The sequence below is a fragment of the Lissotriton helveticus genome, chromosome 2_1 (genome assembly GCF_964261635.1).
Source record: "Lissotriton helveticus chromosome 2_1, aLisHel1.1, whole genome shotgun sequence".
Lineage (NCBI taxonomy): Eukaryota > Metazoa > Chordata > Amphibia > Caudata > Salamandridae > Lissotriton > Lissotriton helveticus.
The window spans coordinates 271,779,194-271,799,580 of record NC_136059.1 but is presented as its reverse complement, the minus strand read 5'-3'; positions in this window follow the sequence as shown (position 1 = coordinate 271,799,580).

Sequence of the window (20,387 nt, the reverse complement as noted above, 5' to 3'; positions counted from 1 at the left end):
ACAAGATGCCATTGAAAAATGGTTGTTTGTAAACATCCCTGCACTGTGTGGCAGGCACTGCATGCCACATGGTGCAGGGATGTTTAGGGCGGCACCAAAAGTGCCCCTCAGGCTACATAGCAGAGGGCCAGGGGTGAAAGGGGCCCGACTAGGGGCACCCAAAATCTTAATCTTTTAATGTCAGAAAGGCAGGCAAGGAAAGCTGTTGGAAAGTGACATCATAGACGACCAAGCCAAAGTGGCTCATCATTATGGGATTATGTGTGCTTCTGATGCTCTGAATTGCTCCTTGAGCCCGCCAAATTGCAGTGAATGGTCCCTCCACCCGATACCTCCGCCAGCCGCAATGGCAGATGTCAGGTGGACCGCAACTGACTGACCATCTGCCCAACATCGTAATTGGACCCTACATTGTCTTCTATGAGTGCCATCACAGCTATGGCTGGTCAAAAAAATCTTTGGCTTAGAACTTGGAATGAAGTCCAAGCTCAAACAGCACTTTAGTTTAAACCTTTTTTTGAGATGCTTTTGGGAAGCGGGTCTTATTTATTTATTTATTTTATTTATTTATTTAATTTGTATAGCGCTACAGCTACCCACCAAGGGGTTTCCCGGCGCTAGTAATTCAGAAATGCGTATTTTGCCAGTCAATATCAGATGTTAAAAAGCCACGTTTTTAATGCTTTCCTAAACTTCACATGGCTGACTTCCGAACGTAAGGAATGAGGCATCTTGTTCCAGAGGGATGGGCCTAAGAAGGCAAAGGATCTTCCCCCCATCCGTGATAATTTGATTTTGGGAATAATGAAATTATTAGCGGTTGCTGATCTAAGAACTCTCGAAGGTAAGTAAGGATGCACAAGGTTCCGCAGATATTTAGGAGCAGTTCCAGTTGATATTTTGTGCATAAAGCATAGGGATTTGAACCTAATCCTATTTTCAATTTTCAACCAATGAAGGTCACGGATGTATTTAGTAGTGGGGCAGGACATAGGGATTTTGAAAAGAAGTCTCGCCGCTGCGTTTTGTACTAATTGCAGCCTTCTGATTGTAGCTTTCTTTGCCCCTAGGTACAGCACATTACTATAATCTAGCCTTGAAGTAATCAAGGCATTGATGACAGTTTTTTTGGTGCCATCAGGGAGCATCCAGCAGATCTTCTTTAGCCATTTTAAGACTGCAAAACATGTAGCAGAAGTCTTAACGGCTTGCTGGTGCATATCTAAAGATTCGTCAATGATGACTCCCAAGTTACGTGCCTGTGAAACAGGTATAGGAGGAGGGCCCATTTCAGATGGCCAATGTTGTGGTCCCCAGGCCTCTCTATTTTTTCCAAGAATAATTAGCTCAGTTTTCTCGCCGTTAAGCTTAAGAAAATTATCCTGCATCCATCCAGCGATCTTACCTAACCCTAATTTTAGCATGGAAGGATGGTTACTTTCGGCTGAAGAAAGAGAGAAAAGGAGCTGTGAGTCGTCAGCATATGAAAACATATTCAAACCTGTCTCCTCAACTAATCTCGCAAGAGGACTCATATACAAATTAAAAAGCAGTGGACTTAAAATTGAGCCCTGTGGTACTCCATGTTTAAGAAGTAAAGTCTCAGAGCAGGCAGACTGAGAAAAAACTTGAAACGTACGATTGCTTAACAGTGACTCAATCCAATTTATGGCTTCGCCATGAATACCTATGGAGGAGAGTGTTCGTAACAGCACCACATGTGAAACAGTATCGAACGCGGCACTCAGGTCTAATAATATGAGTGCCACAGTTTCTCCTCTGTCTATCATGGCGCGGATGTTTTCTGTCACTCCAAGCAACGTCGTTTCCGTAGAAAAACCTACACGGAATCCAGATTGTTGTAAAGGAAGGAGATCGTGTGTTTTTATGAATTCCGACAGCACCTGATGCACGTGCTTTTCCAAGATTTTTGAAAAGATAGGCAGAAGAGATATTGGTCTAAAGTTGGAGGGCATATTTGGATCTGCTCCAGCCTTCTTCAACAATGGGTGGACCATAGCATGCTTCCATTCTGCTGGAACGTATGCTTCCCGAAGAGAGGCATTGAGTAGATCTGTAATGAACGTCAATACATTTCTATTCAATTGTTTTAGGACAGAGCAGGGTAAGGGGTCCTTTGGTGAGCCGGATTTGATCGTATTTAGTAAATTGATAACCATGTCGGCATTTAGCGGTGGCCAACATTCTAAGGTTGCATGTCTTTTGTCAATGGCGCAAGAGTCCAACTCTTTGGAAGCATCGCCAACTTCCATAATTGGATCACCAGAAATGATCGTATTAAGCTGGTGTTGATCTTTTTGTGCGAGCTCTATGCCCTTATGAATTTTGTCCACTTTATTGACAAAGAAGGAAGCTAACTGGTCACACTGTTTTTTGTTTAAATCGGGTGGTTTTTGAACAGTGTTAGATCCTGCAAGCTCTTTTACAACATTAAACAATGTTTTTGATTTGTTTAACGCCTCCGTAATTGTCATACAGACATAATCTGTTTTTGCTCTTCTACATAACATCTGATAGTGCGTCAATTTAGATTTATAAGTTTGTTTTGCTTCCAGGGAATAGGTTTTCCGCCAATTGCGTTCCGCACTTTTGCATTTAGTTTTTTCTTCCTTTAGAGTGTCATTAAACCAAGGGGCAGGAGGATGACGGGTATGGCCTCTTAATTTTGTTTTAGGTAGGCAAGAATCAATGGCTGTCATGAGCCAATTCTGTACTGAAGAAGAAAGGCTTTTAATGTCTGATTTTGTACATGGGCCATTAGTTTCAAGAAAGGTATTTAAAATATTAATGTCCAGTTTTTTCCACTTCCTAATATATTGAGCGATAGTTGATATATTTTCGTTTTTTCCTAAATTAGTTCGAATGGAAAATTTTACTAGGAAGTGATCAGACCATGGGATGGGAAGGGCAGGGAATGTAATCATATCCAGGATATTGGAGAAAATGGGATCCAATAAGTGCCCTGCACGATGCGTGGGTCCAGTATTTTTCAAGATTAAATTGAGGGAGGCAAAATCAGAGATAAAATCAGTTGCGATTGTACAGTTGGCATTATCCAAGTGCACATTTAGATTGCCAATGATTGTAAAGTTGGCCGCCTTCATTACCAGCGGGGTAAGCAGATCCAACAAGGCAGCTTGCCAGTTAGATACTGGCCCTGGCGGACGGTAGACAAGGGCGCCTGAAAAGGTATAATTGGGGGCTAGCAGAAGCTTAAAAATAGCACCCTCACACCCTAAACATGGGAGCGGGCTAATTTCACAGTTGTAATTTTTCTTAAAAATGATAGCTATACCACCACCTAATTTTTTTGGCCTATCCTGTCTTATAATAGCGTGTGTGTCCGGGAGAGCTGTTGCAATATCGGGTCCCGAACTGTCCTGAAGCCATGTCTCTGTCAGAAACAAGGCATCAGGCGTCTCGTCAAGTAGCAGATTAAATATTTCTGTCTTATGTCCTGGAAGAGAGCGACAATTCAAACTTAGAAAAGAAAAGAATGTCGGAGTGTCTCCAGGGGATTGACTGCTAGATCTGGCTTCAAACACTTTTGTTCTTACTGGATTTGAATAAAGGGGGCAGTTTTGACATACATCACTTTGACCTAAATTCAGCAGAGTACACCGAGGTGACTTGGGAAATCGTAGAGTTTGCATATAGTCAGATGTATATGCAGTGCTTGTATTAGCAGTTACTTCCACCACATGCAATACCTGTGAGTGTTCCTTACTGATAGGTGATGATAACGCCATGGTCCTATTGCACGTCCGTGGCGCGGACAGGCGCAGACGGGCTGACTCAGGCGTGACTCCGGCGCTGAACGAGGTGCTTCCGCAAAGCGCGTCCGCTAGCGCGGAGAGAGACCGTATTCTTAAGTAGTGGATAGCTAGAGCGCTCTCACTGCTGTCGCCTCCCACCTAAGATGGCCGCCGTAGGGGATGTTATCCCTATAGATCGAGTTTCAGCCCTAAGGTCAGCTGAGACCTTCTACAAGCGGTGTAAAATAAATGCAAGGAGCTGGGTAGGTATGCTGAGTGCTAACAGTGTGGAAATAACAATTTAGACAAGTTTTAAAAGTTTTAAAAATCGGCGATTAAAATGCAATATTAAACGATGGTAATTCCTAGTATCAGCTAAAGTAAGCAGCGTTTCTAAGGGAGCGGGTAGAATACTGTGCAATGCTGGCAAAACGCTTTCTAAATCACGAGCTTGCTTCCTAGGGGCTCCTTAAGTAGTGGAGAGCTAGAGCGCTCTCACTGCTGTCGCCTCCCACCTAAGATGGCCGCCGTAGGGGATGTTATCCCTATAGATCGAGTTTCAGCCCTAAGGTCAGCTGAGACCTTCTACAAGCGGTGTAAAATAAATGCAAGGAGCTGGGGAGGTATGCTGAGTGCTAACAGTGTGGAAATAACAATTTAGACAAGTTTTAAAAGTTTTAAAAATCGGCGATTAAAATGCAATATTAAACGATGGTAATTCCTAGTATCAGCTAAAGTAAGCAGCGTTTCTAAGGGAGCGGGTAGAATACTGTGCAATGCTGGCAAAACGCTTTCTAAATCACGAGCCTGCTTCCTAGGGGCTCCTTAAGTAGTGGAGAGCTAGAGCGCTCTCACTGCTGTCGCCTCCCACCTAAGATGGCCGCCGTAGGGGATGTTATCCCTATAGATCGAGTTTCAGCCCTAAGGTCAGCTGAGACCTTCTACAAGCGGTGTAAAATAAATGCAAGGAGCTGGGGAGGTATGCTGAGTGCTAACAGTGTGGAAATAACAATTTAGACAAGTTTTAAAAGTTTTAAAAATCGGCGATTAAAATGCAATATTAAACGATGGTAATTCCTAGTATCAGCTAAAGTAAGCAGCGTTTCTAAGGGAGCGGGTAGAATACTGTGCAATGCTGGCAAAACGCTTTCTAAATGCCAAATTTGGGAAATTATCTATTTATTTATCAGTTTCTTTCCTTCCTTTACCCTGACATTTTGCTTGACCATTCTCCTAGTTATCTTTCTCTGAAGCCATTCTTAGATAGGGACTGATGCTGTAGAAGAACGAATAGTTCTGTCAGTGGAGGTCATAGTCCTTCTATGCCTTAACTATCCTGACTATTTAGAATTTTTGCACCCATAGATTCCTCCAGGAGGGAAACCATCTGGAGTTTTTCCTCAGAGCTCATATTCAGAATGTATCAGATAATTGGGTTCTAAATAGAATAAGAAGTGGCCACTCCATTCACTTTACTCCAGAGGATACTCCTTCTTGTTTCTGTTCAAATTCTTGGCTGCAAGACCCCATAAACTATTCATCAGTCAGTTTATTACTTTATTTACAAGGGAGCAATTTGTCAATTACCTTCCGATGGGAATGTCCTAGGGATTACTCCATTGTGGGCCCCAAACATTTCAGGAACTACTGTCTCATTAGGGATCCAAAGGATTTGAATGTCTTTGTAAGAACTGAGCCATGCCAGATGGTCTCAATTCAAGAAATCATAACAGCTGCCTCACCAGAAGGTTTTGAGATATTAATAGACCTAGATGTCTATTTTCGCTTTCTCATCCTGTAATTGATTCCAGTAGTCACTGCACATTACTGTTCCTAATGCTCATTTCAATTTCATGTCATATTTTAGGGCATCTTTTCCACAAAGGTTCTGGCACTGCTAGAAACAGTTCTTCAAGAGGACGTATATGTTCATCCTTAGGCTTACAATTGATATGATCATGATCCTACTCACCAGAAGGCATTTGAGGGCACCCTATGTAGTATTTTCTTCTGTTCTCGAGAATCTATATTAGATTATGAACAAAGAAAAGTTGTATCCTCGGCCAAGCTAGTTTCTAGAATTTATGAGGTGCCTATTTGACTGATCCAGATCACCTGTGACTTCAGGGGCAGAGGGACATGGCTTCCTAAGTTTGTGCAGTTCTTTGGGCACATTTTGCCATAAAACCTCCAGTATCCCACATTCTACTCTATTGGAGACTATTGTGTATGGATCTAGAGAACAGACCCTCATTGTCAGGAAACAAGGCAGTATTTGTGCAGTTCGCACAAGTGATGGGTTCACAATCACTCATTCACTGGAAACCAAGCACCCCTTTGAGGTGCTTGACTCTACCAGGGTAGCCAAGCATAGCAGTCTCAGGCCTACTCATAAAAGGTGGTATCGGCTGGTAATCCCGATTCACTGAGACATAATAATAACAATCAATAAAAGATTCTCCAGTCCATGATTTTTTTTAGAAAAGGAAGAATGGGGTTTTGTTTGAAGGTGGGGCTACCCGTCATTTGGCATAGCCCAACTTCGTAAACCTCCCGCGGCAATGCCAGGCCCGAGTTTTACAGTGCTCCAAGGCAGAGCCTTACTCATCCTAAGCCGGTCACTTTCTCTTTTCTGTAAGCTGGCCAGGGCTGCCCACTGAATGGATTGAGATTGATTTAACTTAACTTTGCTTTGATAGCCGGTGGGCTCCCACGATCCTGAAGCGGGACTGCACCCCTAAGGAGTCTAAAGCAGAGGGCAGACTCTCTGAATCCCTATATCTCATGGGGACAGTTTTGACTCACCACCCCAAAGCCACATGCTGACACGCTTATTCTCTGTAGCTGTAGCTAGATGCTCCCAGATTGCAGTCACAACCACAGGCACGGACACTGCATCCCAGGCCCAGGATAATGCCCTAACAGCTTTGCTGAAGGAGCTGGTGGGCATTAAACTGTCCATTGCACTGGTAAAATCTGCAGTGGTATCACTTCTGCAGAAATACAATCTCTTTGTGGGGGAAATAGTCAATTTCAGAATGCAGCTCACATCTCTGGAGGGCAGGATTGTGGACCCGCATTGTGAACAGATGATGCTTTTGAGTGGGGACCTCTTAATTCAGGGGGAGGGATCGCTTGGAAGGGGCTGTGCCTTTTTCCTTTGGGGCCTATTTTACTCCTTATTGTTCATTCTCGGGGCCTCCTAAGGCTCAACCTGCTCCCATAGAGTTGCTGCCTTGTCCGCCTCCCACTACCCCATTTTCAAGCAGGACACCCCTTTGCAGGGCTGTGATGCCTCCTCTTGACCTAGTTCACATTCCCAACAGATTGGTTCCACAAGGCTAATACACATCCACTGCTACCACCATTCAACCTCTACTGATGGACTTGGGGGCTCTGCCGCCATTGGTTGAGACAGCGCCCTCTTCGCCTCATCTACAGCTACGGAGAGGCCTGGAGACCATTGTTGTGATATTCCCCCACCCTTATTTCTTTTGATCACTATACCTGCCCCCAGCTCAGGGCCTCCTTCCATAATATGAATTAGCTGAGATTACCAACAGCGATACTAGTGCCTAACTCTCTGGAACAGGATTGTACCCGATCTCAGCATTGCCATGCCTTAACTGAACCCTCATTTGCTCCACTCACTTTCCCTCCCTCTGGTCGGTACTATGAGTCTTTCCATGGTCTCGCCCCTCATGGCTATCCAGAGGCCCATCACTCAATGGCTTACTCAGGTATTCAATCTACATCCACCTCTTCTTGAACACATGTGCTGCCACCATATTCCAGCTACTACACGCAGTCTCCCTTATTGTTCATGGCCTTACCCATTACATTAGGTGTAACAAAATGAATGCTTCCTCGGGTAGACAATGTCCAGACATCGCAATCATACAAGAGACACACCTAACACTATCAGAATGTGATAAACGTCAGTGATACTGGGTGGGCCACCCAGTAACACACACACATCACAGAAAGAAAGGAATGGGATTACTTATCCATAAAACATGCCTTACAAGGTGCTGTAGACCTGAACGGACCCAGAGGGCTGATACATATTGTCAATACCTTTGTCAATGTATACTTGGGGCTCACAGCATGATTCACAGACAACCAAGTGTACAAACTACACGCATTCTATCACCCACCAGGCAAAAACCATGCTAATCATATGCACACATTCTGATTCATAAAACATTACAGACTTTCAGGAATAATCATTACTGTCAGAAGTAGGAACACCTTTAAATAAAGCATTGTTGAAACATAAAACATGTCTCTGTGTCTTTCTTAGACAAACTTAGGCTACATAGAATGCAGCCCATGAGGGTGCTGCACTACCAGCTATAAAGGACAAACTCCAGCTCTAGGAGTGCTTAAGGTTCTAGCTAAAAAAAACGATAGGGGGCAGGTCAGTGGGGGTCATATTTTGTTTGATCCTGTCAACCTTTCACTTGGGGGAGCTGCTGCAATCCTGCAGCTCCCCAAGGCTCTAATTGTCTCGTTGGTGGAGTATCTGCCGTACTGGAGCCACCACAAACAGCCAAAATATTTTTCTAGTGTCAGCCCTGCAGGCATTATGTGCCCTCTCTAACAGGAAGCCTGAATGTTAAATAAGTGGCACCAGCCTCATTCTTTAGTTTTTGACACATGGCCTCACAGGGCGCAGCTTCTTTTTCTTCTACTTTTTTCAATTTTTGGTGGGGAGTGAGTGCCCAGTTCCACCTCAGCACCCTGCGTGCCTCTTCTGGTGGGAAGCTGCTCCGGGAGCCTTTTTCTGGCTGCCGTGACCGTCTCCACATTCGGCCAGCAGTCTGCTTTGCTACAGGTGTGGGAGTGTTGGACTTGGCCCTTTTGGCAGGTTCACCCCTAAACTTTTTGGCTTTTCTGTGACCTGATATTAGTAGTTTTTGACCTCTGTGCACTTTAGCACTGTGGCCCAGTGTAAAGGGCGGGCGGACTCTGAGTGCGTGTGGTGAGATTAGCCTGCCCTCCCATAGGAATGCATGGGGGATATGTGTGTCCATAGTAATTCCTGGTATAAGAGTAGTGCAGGGTCGAGTTTAGTAAGTATGAGTTCGTGAGAGTAAATGCTGGGCAATGGTGTGCCCAGATGTATGGTGACTAGTGGAGAAATGCCACTTTAAGAAGTTGGCATTTCTGTGTGCAGTGTGTCTGCCTGCCTGATGTGAATTGCATGGCTGGCTTGTGATTGACAGGTGCTGGATGGTGTGGGTGACTCCAGGAGCTAGGATGAGTCAGCCCAGTGGTGAATAGAGAGATCTGCATCTAGATGGGAGAGAGGAGTTGCACCTGTGCCTTCCCTCCGCAATGACGGCTCTGCCCCCTGTGGTGCGTTTGATCCCTGATCTAAGGAGAGAGGAGCTGAGCAAAAGAAAGTGCTCCAAAGCTCCCCCAAACCAGTCCTAACTGGTATCCCCAAGCCCGGTGCTTCATACACAAAGGAAATGTAGTATAAATGCAGGGGAAGTGACCCCATGAAAGTGTTGTGCTTTTTAGTGCTGTTCCTGACTTGGGGGGGCCTGCTGCTGATGGGCTCCAGGAGGAACCACCAGTAGGGACTGCCTCCCTGCTGGAGGTCCTTGTGAGCTGGCCTGCCTGGGCCCAGACTTTTCCCCCCCTTCATCCTAAAAGACGTCCCTGGACTTTGGACTGCAGCACCTGTGAGTGCTTTATTTTTCATTGTTAAGAGCACTTGACCTTTGGGCTTGTGATATCTGTGTGTCTGCCCCAGGAGGACTGCTGGTGACCTGCAGCGCAAAGCTGCACCGTGTGGGAGTCACTTACGTGGCGTGGGACAACCGGGAGCCCACCCTGCACTATCGCCGTTAATTTGTGCTAAATAACCGAGCTGGAGCCCACCCCGCATCGGTGCCTTGAGGGCGGGTGCCCCCCCCCCCCCGCAGTGTTGCCTGTTTTGGCACAGGTGCCCACCCCACCATTATATTTGATTTAAACGAAGGCGGGAGCCCACCCCTCGCTTCAGTGAAGAGGAGCCGCCGCTGCACGACTGGGATCGGCCCAGCAGAAGTCAGGCAGCCGTGCCTGGTTGGAGGCGTGGCCTGCTTTCCCCGAGCCGAGAGGAGAATGCTGGCAGCAGCCAACCCTGCGCTGAATGTGGCCGGAACAAGGAACTGAGAGGTGTAGTGGAGGCAGGGCTCCTGCAGCCACGGTGTGAGCCCTGCGTGTGGGGTCTGCCAAAGCGGGGCTCCCAGAAGTGCAAGAGAGCCCGGCAGTGCCCGAGTAGAAGACCCGGAGCAGTCCACCACAGGAGATGAGGAGAGTCCCCTTCAGTCCCGGTGAGGGGGCGGAATTACTAGGATATCAGGGGTGCCAATCAAGGCACATTGCATTTCTCTTGATCACTTGAGCGGACCCGCCGTTGCGGGCTGCTACAACTTGTGGCATATGCATTTCAAGAGCCCCCGAGAGGGGCTTCCTAATGGGCACCCTGCCGGTGCTTACGTTTCTGAGCGTCCCCATCTGGCAGCGGGCCGCTCCAACGTCAGGCCAGTTTATTTAAAGCACCCCAGTGAGGCCCAGAGGTCACCGTAGTGCCAGGTCCCTATTTTGATTTACAGCTGCTCTCTTGCTAGAGGGCAGCTGCCACGTTTGGGGGCATCCATCTTCATTTAGAGTCCCAGAGAGGGGTTCAGGAGGCACGCCGGTGCCAATGCTCAGCTTCACAGCTGCCCAGCAATTAGTGGGCAGCTGCAATGTTTAGGCCAGTTTTGCACACTGTTTGGAGTCTTTACTGCCTTGGCAGCTAACGCCCTGACTCTGTTGGACATAGGGCGTGGGAGCCCCTGAGAGAGGCCAGTTGACCTGGGGCCAGTTCCAGATGTGTTTTTATGCCAATTTATTTCCTAAGGTTTATGCTGGATATTGCATAATGTATTTATGCTTGTGAGACCTATTGTGCAATGCGTTCTCCTAATCGGTTTTAGGCCTCCTAATTTTACATATTGTGCATTTTGAGGTTGGTGCATAATAACTAATATGTTTTAAGCCTAATAGGATAATGCTGAGGTCATTATTGTGCCAGTAGTTACTGGTGGTGTTCTACATTTATGATAACTCTTACTTTTACCATTTCTACTAAGTGATCATTCTGACAGTGGTCCATGTGGCCCTGTCATGTGTATATAATTCCCTGTAAATATCGTCCAATACCATTTGGCACAGTGTACATTGTGTGATTACTACTCTAATGTGTTTCATATAATACAAAGGCTATTTTTATATATAACCTTGTGTGGAGTTCCTTTTGTGGTGCACCTAGTGTGTTGCTGCTGTGTGTGTGTGTGTTGCGCAAACGCTTTACACATTGCCTCTGGGATAAGCCTGACTTCTCGTGCCAAGCTACCAAGGGGGTGAGCAGGGGTTATCTTGGCATGTAACTCCCTTGCCCTGACTAGAGTGGTGGTCTCTACCTGGCTTTGGCGCAAGCCTTAGCCAACCAGAGATCCCATTTCCAACAGGGAGCGACAGCACTCCCTGAATCCTTGCCATGGCGAGTGCCTGGAGATAGAGTCCTAGCCCCCTTGAACATGAACTGGCCCAGGCGATGGTATCTCCAGGCTTCCAGAGTTCCAAAGAGGGTCCCACTTGCACAAACACCCCTCCCCCCCAGGTTCATAGCTGCTGATTATTCTTGCATCGAAACCCAGGCTCTGGCACACCCCCAGAATGAGGGGCATTTGTAGGCTTGGGCAGTGGAGTTCCACATCTTCCCTGCATACCTCTGGCCCCGTTGGGTCATTTCTCACAATTGGGGGCTTATTGTGCTCCTGGTGGCAAGTTCCGGCAATTCAGGACTTTTTCCTTAGGGCTCCTGGCCTCTAAGTTGGCACACTTTCCAGGACAATGGTTCCATTGGCTCTCTGCAACAGCCTTTCTTCTTTTTATAGCCTCTCAGGCTTCTCTCCTCCTGGCTGCAGAAGTGCTGTTCTTCCTCCAACTTGTCCTTAGGGAATGTAAGGGAACCAGTTTAGCTGGTCCTGGAGAGATGCACATTGGTCCTGGAATCAACTGAAGGCAGAGTCATTAGTTCATAAGGGCATCGGGGGTTCTTGCTTTCAGTTGTCCATGGCTGCTCCTGTCCAGACCCAGTGTCCAGCTCCAAATAAAAACACTCTCTCTCCCTTGTGCAAGATTGTTTTGAGTGAGAGTGGAAAGCTTTAGAAACCAGGCACTCCTGGCCAATTCTAGGGTGCCACCAGACCTCTTCACCCCATCTCTACCTTCCCGCACAGCATGCTGTGATGGGGCCATTCATGAGTCATTGGCCACATCTCCTCTAGGAGCGTCTGCTCCGGGCCTCAATGACATCACTGCCTGGGCCTTTCCCACCAAACTTCAAAGAGACTGTGTTGGCACCAGAGGTCTGGACTCCCTACTTTATTTAGTGGGCCTGGGCTGATACAGTGTGACAGCTATTTAACCATTGCAGATTGTTCCCCATCCCTGTTGACTGTTTGTGGAGTGTTGATAACTGTAACTGTTTCAAGGATCTTCCCCTAGTTCACTGTACCCTTTTTATTCCTAATAATTTTCTGCTCGCTATTTACGAGTTAGTTCTACCATCTCCGGATAGCAATAACAATGAGTGGGCAGAATAAATATTCATGAAGTGGGATGCTAAGCAAATATGATGCTGAATTAAGTTGTGCTCTGATTTGCTAAAGAAATTATACTTTTGCTCACATCACGTTGATTCTGCTGTAATGTTAATTTAATATGTGAAAATTATGTGTAAAACACTTAAGTATGGGAGTGAGTCAGAAGACTTTTCTGAAGACTTAAATGCTGCTAGGTGTGCTGTTCTTTTGTCTCCAGATTTTTCTGCCACGTGGGACATGGGCTAATTTTCAGACTTTGCGCTTCTCTGTTCTTCCCTATTCATTGAGATCTGCCTTCATGGTTATGTCTTTGTTCCACCTTACTTTTGAATTTTGTAATAAAACTCTTTAAGTAGTCTGCTGATCTCAGTTATAGAGTGGGCCCTTTAATTGAAGGCATTTTCCAAATGTTAGCTGTGTCGGGAGGTGCCTAAACCTGGCGACACATTGACTCATGAAATTGAGGTTTACCTCTGTCTCTTATCATCGAATTCTGGGCATTCTAATTAATTTCAATTTTGGGGTATCAAAATTTTGGTGTCCCCCACGCCGAAAACTCCACTTTGCAATATTACTTGGCTGCACCATATAAGTGAAACAAACGAGATGATGGACAGAATGTTGGACAATGGCAAAACATTCACCCCCAGTCACAGATCTGGGTTTAATCCATCGTTCTTTTGCTCACCAAGCCACCCCAGTTCAGACATGGACATATGCAAATCAGTCTTGGCCCTGTACCTCATGGGAACAGTCCAGCCCGAAATGCCAAGCCATGTCTTTCCTGGACCGGAATCAAGCATCCTAGGACCGGTTTCTGGCTATCAGCCGTCTTCAGCCAGGATAGCTTGACTCCAGTGGCGTAGTGAGCAAGGGACCCACGTCTGGGCATACCCTTCCCACATAGGGTGAATAGCAAAACAAACAAGATGATGGATGGAATGTTGCACAATGGCAAAACATTCACCCCCAGTCACTGATCTGGGTTTAATCCATCGATATTTTGTTCACCAAGCCATCCCAGTTCAGACATGGCCATATGCAAATCAGTCGTGGCCCTGTGCCTCATGGGAACAGTCCAGCCCAAACTGCCAAGCCATGTCTTTCCTGGACCGGAATCAAGCATCCTAGGACCGGTTTCTGGCTATCAGCCGTCTTCAGCCAGGATAGCTTGACTCCAGTGGCATAGTGTGCAAGGGACCCATGTCTGGGCATACCCTTCCCACATAGGGTGAATAGCAAAACAAACAAGATGATGAACGGAATGTTGCACAATGGCAAAACATTCACCCCCAGTCACAGATCTGGGTTTAATCCATCGTTATTTTGCTCACCAAGCCACCCCAGTTCAGACATGGCAGGGTATGCTCAGACGTGAGTCCCTTGCTCACTTTGCTACTGGATTCAAGCAAGCCGGGCTGAAGACGGCTGAAATGCCAGAAACCGGTCCTCGGTAGCTTGTTTCCGGTCCAGGGAAGGCATGGCTTGGCAGTTCGGGCTGGACTGTTCCCATAAGGCACAGGGTCAGACTGACTTGCATATGGCCATGTCTGAACTGGGGTGGCAGAGTGGGCTAAAGAACGGTGATGGATTAAACCCAGATCTGTTGACTGGGTGTGAGTGTTTGATTGGTTCAGATGCTTCGTCCATCACCACCCCCCCTTTTGTACCGCACCATATAAGTGGGCATCTTCTACAAAAAACAGCAAGAATGAGCGAGAATGAGCATCCATATCCTTATCACTAAAGATATGTGTGTTAAATAAAAAATTAACACATTTAACAACTACATAAAATACTAAAATAACCAGTGTGCATAAGAGTATCCATGTTAAAATGTTTGTCCTTCAGAAAGCAAAGCAATACTATTTTTGTTTATATTTATTGTTTTAAGACATGATGTAAGAGAAGAATAGCAACACCAGCCTTCTCTTTTCTATAATGACTTTCATTTTTTTTACGTCGAAAACTGCAGCATTTGTACGTTGTGTGCAGGACAGTCGTCTATTGTCTTGTGAAGTCAATACGTGCCCATTTCTATTCCTTTTGATTAGTGGTAGGGTTCGAACACTGTACTGTTATTTACGCAGCATTCATTTATCATTTAGTATGAACATATCCAATAGTTAGAGAAAATCAAACTGAAAAGGAGGCTGCACAATTATATTTTGGCACTCGAGGTCACACAAATAATTGTTAGTTGTACTGGAGTAGGTTGCAGAGATATGTAATAGGCTTAAATGTGGCGTGCAGCCAATGTGAACAAAGCTAAGACTATTATAAAATGTCCCTTGTTTAATTATTTTCCGTGTGTGTGGTCACTAAAATTCACCTTAGGCTTTTAGCAAGGATGAAAAAAGTACTGGTGATGTTTGAAACCGTGAAACCAATTTTGGTGGTGTATTTGTTCTTTCATCTTCATCGATGTAATAATATCAACCTTAACCCTGATTACAAGTATAGGGCTACATTCTGATCTCTGCGCAATTGGGAGTTTGTGCGGAGAATCAAATATATGTGAGTCATGAGGTATTTGCAAGTTTCCTTCCAACTGCAATTTTCCCATGAGGGTGGTCTATCTCTCTTACATTTACTAGGGTAAAATATGGGGGAAACGCTGTTGCGCGTGTAGAAATAGGGAGGTACCTACCAATATTCACCTGTGAGCCCCCATGTTTTGGGTTGGAATAAGAGGCATAATCAAAACCAGTACCAGTGGCTACAGAACATGCCTCACCCCATTTCACTTATTACATGCTTCAGGTAGTATAATCACTTGGGGCTCAGTTCCAATGTTGTATAGATTTACAGCCTCATTTTGAGGCCGTATTCCATTCACCTCATTAATGCACGTGTATTATATCCTGTGGCACCTGTAATAAGGCCCACTGGATATCAGTCACGTCTTTGACAGATCTCTCTGCCAAACTCTAAATGTGGTCATAGGTCTTTTATGTCAAGCAATTGCCTTACTAAAGCTCATTGGCAAAAGCGCCAGAGTAATACAAGTGTTGGTTAATCTCTACATAAATTATTAAAATCCTAATTATACACTACCATATTTATAGTGTGGTCTTTTTCATTAAAGTAATCGATTCTATAACATCAGACAGGGTGCTAATTCTGTCCATTTTAAATCCTTTCACCACAAGCCTACCTCTTACAAAGATATCATGGTACAGAAAAGGAATATAAATACATCCAAAATTGGCTGTTGAGCCCCTTAGTGGGTCATGTCACTCTCCAAACGTTTGCTAAGCCTGTGCATCAATATTGCGTCTCATGCTCAGAACTTTCAACAAATTTGAAAATAGCAAAATCTAACTTCATAGTGAATTATGTAAATTAAGTATACTGTCTAGGGTGCATATCAGCCCATAACTTTGCTTTTTGATTTAGTTGGTCATTTTCTTCACTTTCATGTACGATGTCAAAGGCTTTAATGAAAAACAGATATAACATTGCACCCGTGAACTTATCTCTCAATTAATGTAATAACACATTTTCACACCGCTTCAAAGGTTATAAATATTGCACTAGCATCCTTTAGTGAACAAAGAAGGGCTTATTTATGAGAGGCCTACTCTGCAGTTATGTCACTAATTTTGATGCACGTCAAAATTCCTGCATATCTGCAACCCAGGCATAGGAAATGATGCATTGGCTGTGATCCATGAACACAAGCCACACAATATTTGAAAAGCTCAACTACACCATGGAGGTGCTAATCTTGCAGCTGGCAGTTCTGAGGAGACCCCCACCACCGTCATGTAGGCAGCACAGGACAAGGGAGTGCGGGGCATATTATCAAGCGGCAGCGATAATTATCGCTGCCCGTGCTTATCCTGAGAATTTTTATCGCCGGCTATCACTGGAAATTAACGTCATGCTAGCGCTGTGTTAACAACGGATAGTGCAATGGCGATAATTATTCCAGCGATAGTAGTGTTTTCCATGGAACATCGCCGGTTTTCCTGCGATATTCCATGTAAAACGGTGGTAACCTTGCTGATACGACCCTGTGGTCATATCAGCATAATCCACACCAATGTAAAGTATAGGTAAGTCAGCATTTTAGCAGACGTTAGTTTTTGGTGAAAACCACGGTTTTCGCCAAAAACTAACGTCTGCTAAAATGTAAGCATGGGCGGATTTTGCAGATTCGCAATCCGCGAATTTGCGGATTTGCGGATTTGCGGATTGCGAAAATACGCGAAATCCGCGAATCCTCGCGGATTTGCGGATTTTTTGGGGGGGTGTGTGTTCGCACAGGTTTCTGCAAGTTCGCGAGGGTTTTGTACAATTTCGCAAATTGCGAACTTACTTGTCGGGTCGCCAGTTTTGCGAACTTGTTGTTTCTACGTGCCCAGCCTGTTTGCTAAGCTTTCTTCATCACTGCCACCCTCTGTCACCACTGGCACTCTCTTTGGTCACCCATGCCACCCTCTGGCTCACCCATGTCACCCTCTGTGTCATCACATCACCCTCTAGTTCACCAGTGTACATTATTGGGGCAAAGCAAAGCACTGCCATCCTCTGTCAACACTGGCACTCTGGTTCACCCATGCCACCCTCTGGCTGGCACACCCATGCCACCCTCGGTGTCATCACAACACCCTCTGATTGACCAGTGAGTGAACACCTGCTAAGTGCTTTAAGTTTTGCAAACAACAACACCTGCCCTGCCCCAACTGACATTAATGAAGGCTGGCACCTGCTTGTCTGCTCCCTTTCCTTTTTGTTGCAAATGCAATGTAAATAATTTTTTTTAACAGGATGCAATGGCATACTTGTAACTATTCTGTGACTGTCAGAGCAGGGTCACACAATAGTTGCAAGTAGGCAACCGGATTCTGGAGGGCCCCTTCAGGAAGCACTACAGGTAAATGGTTACAAATGATGAGCTCGAACTTTTGCACCTGCTCGTTCGTTTTGCTTTTGCGAACTCGCCCGTGGAAGCCGCGAACTCGTGCGAGTTACCCCAAGGTTGAGTATGGGCGCCGCCATTTTGTTTGCGTGACGTATTTCCGTTTCCGCCCGCTATGTGTAATCTCGCGCAATGCGCGCCTTGCGAATGCAAGTTCGCACGAGTTCGCGAGAGAAATCGCGTGCGAACTTACTTACGCGCACGTGATCGGGCCGCCATCTTGTTTTTCATTCATTCCTATGTGTCTGGGTATGGTGTTTCTATCCTCTGTATATCTCTGCCATCCTTTGCTTGTTTTAATATTTTTTTGATCTATTTAACTTATTTTCTATCCCTCTATTTTTCTAGATCTATATTTTTGTGTTTTAGGCTACTTTTGTTTACTTTTCAACTACTTTTTTAAACTTTTATTTCCTTCTTCCCTACTCTTATTCTTTTTCATTTTGTCTCTTCTTTACTGCTAACACCTGCCCAGAACATGGTCAAGACAGCTGTCAAGCTGCCCAAGACGGCCACCGCAGCCCGTGCCCGGCTCCCATGTGGTCGCTTGAGGGCGGAAATGGTGGTGCCCCGGGAGATCTTCAGCCCTGAGGAGGTGGGCGCACTTGTTTTTTATGTGCAGCGCCGTCTCCCCAGGACCATCGCGGCAGGCGGCAGGATCGCTGCTGGTTACACCAACAGCCAGGAGCGACGGAAGCGGTGGGGGCAGGTGTGCCGGGCCCTTTTTAAGATCACGGGGGTCCAGCGCACCGACAATCAAGTCACCCACCGCTGGACCGACATCCTGGACCGAGAGCGTGACCTGCTAGACGTGCTGGGAGTGGAGGTCCCCGGGCTTGGTGAGTAGTAGTAGCAATTTTTTCATCACTCACTACTCTGTTTTTTCTCCTGCTCTGTGTGACTGTGTTATATTGCAAATGTTTGCTTTAATTTTTTTACAAAGAGCAATAATGCTGCTGGTGATTACATTGATAAGAGAGGTAAATTAATATTTCAAAATCTTCTGTGCATTTCAGGTGCACTGTTCTCCTTCTCTGTGCCGGTGCCACTGCTTATTTGTTTTCTATTTTGTGTTCATTTAATTGGGCTGAGTAATGTATGAGTGTATTTTACAGAACTGCGTAATGCTAGACACAAAGGGGCAGATTTACAAGCCCCTTGTTCCACGTTTACACTGCCTTACCTGACGCACAGCGGCGTAAACGTGGCGCATCCCTGCGAGTCATGTACAACGTGATGCATCTAAGGAGATGCGCCACGTGAAGGCCTGGGCCTGCGCCACAATGGGTGCGTTCCCACGCAGGGGGGGGGAGGGGGGGAGGGTGCCGGTCAGGCAGATGTGTGCCTCGCAAAAGTGCCTGCGTGAAATCTACACGATTTAACGCAGGCACTTCCGCGACGCTGCTATGTCAATTCTTTATGCCTGCTTGCTTGAAGCAGGCGTAAGGACTGATGCGGTATGTTGAGTATTGGGCAGCCCTGAGCACTGCTATAGTTGCACCGCGCCCGCGACGCGACTCTAGAGATGCGCCCCTCTTTCGTCACGAGATGCGTGACGCATCTACCTACCCTTGCGCCAGGGTTTGCCGCATTGTAATAGCGGCGCATCTGCCGTGACGCAAGGTTAGTTTTGCGTTACGCATTTGTTCTGGTGCACATCTGGAGGTGTCCAGCTCAGAACTCGTAAGTATGCCCCTAAGTGTCAGATTAGCAATTACCTGCGCATCCCTGCAAAGTGTGCGGCACGGCAGCACCACCCATGGTGCGCCGTATTTACAATGCGGCACACCATGGTCCCAAAACGTCACCGAAGCGTTACGCATCGGTGCCGTAAAGGCGGCTCATTGATGGAGTTGCGTTGCAACGATGGCGCAGCTCCAGCAATGCTGCGTCAAGCCGTAAGTCTGCTTCATGCAGGCGCAGGGTTTCAGTGACGCATCATTGTCCTAAATGACTGATTGAAATTTTATATATTCCCCATAGCCACTTTTAGCATGCGTTCCTGCGCAGGAACGCCCTCCCTTGCGATGGAATGCTCCCTAATGGCGCAGGGCTTTAGAATGGGATGCATCTCCCATATGCGTCACGTTGTTAATATACGCCACACCATGGCGCCTCTCTTGTTGTGGCGCTGCGTCACAAAATTGACGCAAGAATGGAGCAAAAGAGCTGCAAGGGGCTTGTAAATCTGCCCCTAGAGTAGAGGCTCAGGTGCAGTCCTTCCTTTGTAGCCGTCTTTTTGGATGAAATAGTAGGTTATTGTTCTTTCTAAATGTTTGATTTGGTTGACAAGGACATCGGCAAGCAGCAATCATCAATGTTTTCTGTTAATTCTTTCATGTTGTACGTCAGGTCCGCCCAGGGGCAAGCGGACCGAAAAATCGGATGCAGTGGCTCCAAAGGAGGAGGATGCAGGCCAGGGCGGCGAGTGCTCCTTTGCTGGCCCCAGTAAGTTTTCATTTAAATATAGAGGACCTATTGTTGTCCAAGCATTCCTAATTTAATTGTTTCGAAATAGTGTTTAGATAGGAGCAAAATCAATAATACTACTGTTGCAGGGACAATTCTCCACAAACCGAACTATGGACACCAAAGACCAGAGTAATAATATTTCAGAGTGGCGTGTTTGGCACACTGTATAAATAAACCTGGTAGTGTCAGCAGCACGGACTCCTCCTTGCAAAAATTGCAAAACTTTTCGCTCAGTCACTCTAGTCTGGAGGACTAAAAACCACAGAGTCTATTCAAGTTTAAAAGCTTTATTAAAAGTTTAAGTAAACACATATATTAAAATTAAGTTAGTTGGAAATGGAAAAGTGCTTGGTGCTGAGTTGATGAGTAATGGATTGGAACACATTTCTTGTGGTCGAGCCGAGCTTTCACCTGGTTTGAAGTTGATGTTGCTCTTGTCCTTAGAAGTCCAGTTTCTGTCTGTTCAGAGGAAAATAGTGTGTGTTAAAATTAAGCAAGCATTCAACAATTGTGACAAAAAAATGAAGCAAGACAACAGCTTTCCCTGGAAGGAGGGACATT